This window comes from Danio aesculapii, chromosome 23 (assembly GCF_903798145.1).
Source record: "Danio aesculapii chromosome 23, fDanAes4.1, whole genome shotgun sequence".
Lineage (NCBI taxonomy): Eukaryota > Metazoa > Chordata > Actinopteri > Cypriniformes > Danionidae > Danio > Danio aesculapii.
The window spans coordinates 6,296,547-6,299,979 of NC_079457.1; the positions used below are offsets into that span (position 1 = coordinate 6,296,547).

The 3,433-nt window shown below is 32.7% G+C and overlaps 1 protein-coding gene across 1 annotated transcript in view; it reads left to right on the forward strand.

Moving 5' to 3' along the window:
* Positions 1-569: 569 nt before the first annotated feature.
* The window catches only part of LOC130217043 (specifically androgen-regulated gene protein), a 21,587-nt gene continuing 18,723 nt past the window's right edge, over positions 570-3,433 (forward strand). The window contains exon 1 of the mRNA XM_056449036.1: positions 570-635. The gene's annotated coding sequence lies outside the window, so the exon portion shown is untranslated. The remainder of the gene's footprint in view (positions 636-3,433) is intronic.

Consider the following 3,433-nt stretch of genomic DNA (forward strand, 5'->3'; position numbering starts at 1 on the left):
TGATTATTTTCAGACCAGCCTGAAAATGGCTAAAAACCCCTCTAAAACCAGGCTGGTTGACCAGCTAAAGCTAGCCAACCAGCTCAGGCTGGTATAAGCAGTTTTTTTCCCCACAAGCGATTACAAACTTTCACATTCACAGTTATACGCCATTACAAGTTGAAATTTACAGCAACCATGATGCGTTTGTGTGATAAAATATATTTATTACGGTTTTGGCTACTATTTTAGACACGTTTAATTTAAGTAATATCTATATAATCATTTAGCAGACATTTTATTCCGAAAGCGATTACAAGCTAGTTCACATTCACAGCTATACACCATTACAAGTTAAAATTTACAGCAACATGATGAGTTTATGTGATAATTTATGTTTATGACTCTTTTGTCTACGATTTTAGACAGTTTTAATGTGTGAAACATTTCATTCTGAACAGCCATGTTTACAGGAATCAGTTGATCATAGGCTGGCTCACTCTCAGGCGTTCAACCAATCAGCTCCGGCTGTGTGTGTAAGGCGTGCTCCAGTTGGCTGAGAGAGCTGTACCGTTGAAGAAACTCACACACTTTTTTTGTTAGTTCACAACAGCTGAGAGTCAAACAGGTGAACGACTGCAATTCCTGTCAAACAGGTAAGACTAAATCTACTTTCAACACAATTTCGAGTCTCTTATAGTGCATTATAAGCGTTGTTGATCAAATAAAAAGGCTGAAAACGTAAAGTAAACTGACATCCGTAATTCAAATGCAGGTTACTACAGTACATCGTTGCACTATTTAATTTATAATGAGGTAAAGTTGGTTTTATATTCGCTCATTCGTTCATTTCTGAACAATGACAACTTGTGACACGGTCTCTATATTGTTTATTACGCTACTTTGAATATTCGGTCTAAAATCACATGTTAATATGACTTCAAAACAACCCTATTTGTACTTTGACAGTCAATCGCTGCTAATATGATTTCACTATTTAGATATCTGTTAAGATTTCTTTTCTAAAATGATATTATTAAGGTGAAACTCTGAATGTGCGAATATTAAACTAGCTTTACCTCAATGGCAACAACTTACCTGTAAATGTCAGCAGTTCCTGTGTTGACAGATATCAAATGTCACTTCACATAAACTTTAAAGACGATGACAGTATTATTTCTTGTGCTTGTTTGTAAAACACCTTATCTTTTAGATTGAAATGTATGTAGAAACTAGTGTAACCTAATATTAGCATCTAAGTTTGGTCGTTTGAAGTTTCAAATTACCATCTTTACTATGAAATTTATGATACATGTTATTTTAATAATGATTTTGTTCTGTCCTATACACCAAACAACAACATATCATTTTCAGTGCTTGAGTTTTAACATATTGTAATTATACATTGCTGAAAGACTAAATTGTATTATTATGTTAATATTATTTATTTATAAGTCATGTGCTGCAGACCAGAAAAATTATGTTTTTATTTTAAAAAGCTGTGATTGAAAGCATAATACGCTATGGATTTACTGTGTGGTATGGAAACATTACAGTTCAATCTAAGCTAAGCTTGGAGGGCTGGTGAAGACAGCCATGAGAATCATATGGAAAAGGGAATGTCGATCGTTACAATCTCTCTATGAGCAATCAGTTCAGGACGAAGCTATTAAAATATTCGCTGACCCCTCGTACAGTTTGTTTTGTGAGTTACTGCCTTCGGGTTGTGGATACAGGCTGCCTGTGTGCAGATATAATTGTTTTAAGAAATCTTTTTTTACCTACATCAAGTAGAATTTTAAATATGTAATATGTTAATGATTGAATGTTTGTGTTGATTTGGGTTTTTAGATGTCTGTTTCTGTTCAGTGTATGCAAATGTGGGCCTAGAGTCCAAGACAAATTTCCCCATTGGGGACTATAAAACGTAAACGACAGCAACTTTGTAAAGGAGATCTCGGTCTCAATATTGTTTTTTTTTTTACCTGGTTAAATAAAGAAACATAAATAAATAAATAATTCTACTGTATATACATTATTATTGAATTATTGCTAAACCATTAATTCAGATTTCAAGTTTTTAGAGTATATATGTATATAAACTCTCTAAAAACTTGGTCGTTAAGCCGAATATGGACAAATGCAACCAGGGGCGTCGCTAGACCCTATTTACTGGGGCACGTGCCCCAGTAAAAATAACCAGTGCCCCAGTAAATGCGTTTAGTTAGTTTACTTTATATTATATTATATTATATTATATTATATTATATTATATTATATTATATTATATTATATTTAGAATAAAGACGTTATTCTCTCTGTACATCTAAATAAAATTCATGCAAAAGTTTTCTTAAAAGATTTTATATTACTCCAGTTGTGTCTTTACATTGGATTAATTTCTGTTATTTATTTAGAATAATAATTGTATAATAATAATACTTGATGATAATAATAATAAAACATTTATTTAGATATAATATTATTATTTTAATTTATAAGATTCAGTGTACGGTTGAGGGGGCCCGTACCCCAGTAGAGTTTTATGTCTAGCAACACCCCTGAATGCAACCATTAGGTTAAAAAATGTCATTTAAAATCCATATTTTATCCAATGTTGGGTTAAGACAGCCCAAATATAGTTTAGAGTGTAGTTATTACAGCTAATTTGCACTAACCTGTTAGCCAAGATATCATCAACTTATACTTTACTCGTGTGTTTTTTGTGTGTGAACTTTTTATGGCAAGAGAGAAAATATTGTAAACTTTTTTGGGGGATTTTCTATCTCCGTCTCCTACTTATACATGAGTAAATTCAGCTGTGTGACTTTAGGCATGAGTTTTTATTTAACCAATGAAGGTGAAAGCATGTTTACTGTGGTTTTTCAGCCTTCAGAGCCTATAACCAATACCTCCTATAACCAAGGGCTGATCATAAATCCTTCCACTGTGTGACGTTGTTATATGGGCAGTGTGTGTATGAATGATGGTGGATATATGGAATTATGCAAACAGAGAGGTTTGCTGCTTTCATGTGTACTTTGCAGGTGGAATTGGACTATGTGTGTTTATTTTTAGTAAATGATTGGCCGGGACAGGCTGATGAATGGTCTTCATATCACAGACCACATATTTCACATTTTTCCGTCTCGTTTTGTCACATTGAGCTTGCTGAACTTTGTGTAACTTGTGCAGCTATGTGGAAAATCAGTTGTTTATGACATAAAATTATATGTTCGGGATCATTACAGTAAAATATACAGCCGCAGAATCATGCGACAGGCCAATCAGAATGAAGTATTCGTAGGAGACCAGTAATAAAAAAAGGTTAAACATTAGTTGTACATCTTGTAACTAATATACATCCATCAATTAACTTTTTTTAATTCACTTAAAATAAAATAAACACTAATACATTGTTCTTTTGTACATAGTTTTTCTTATATTTATATTT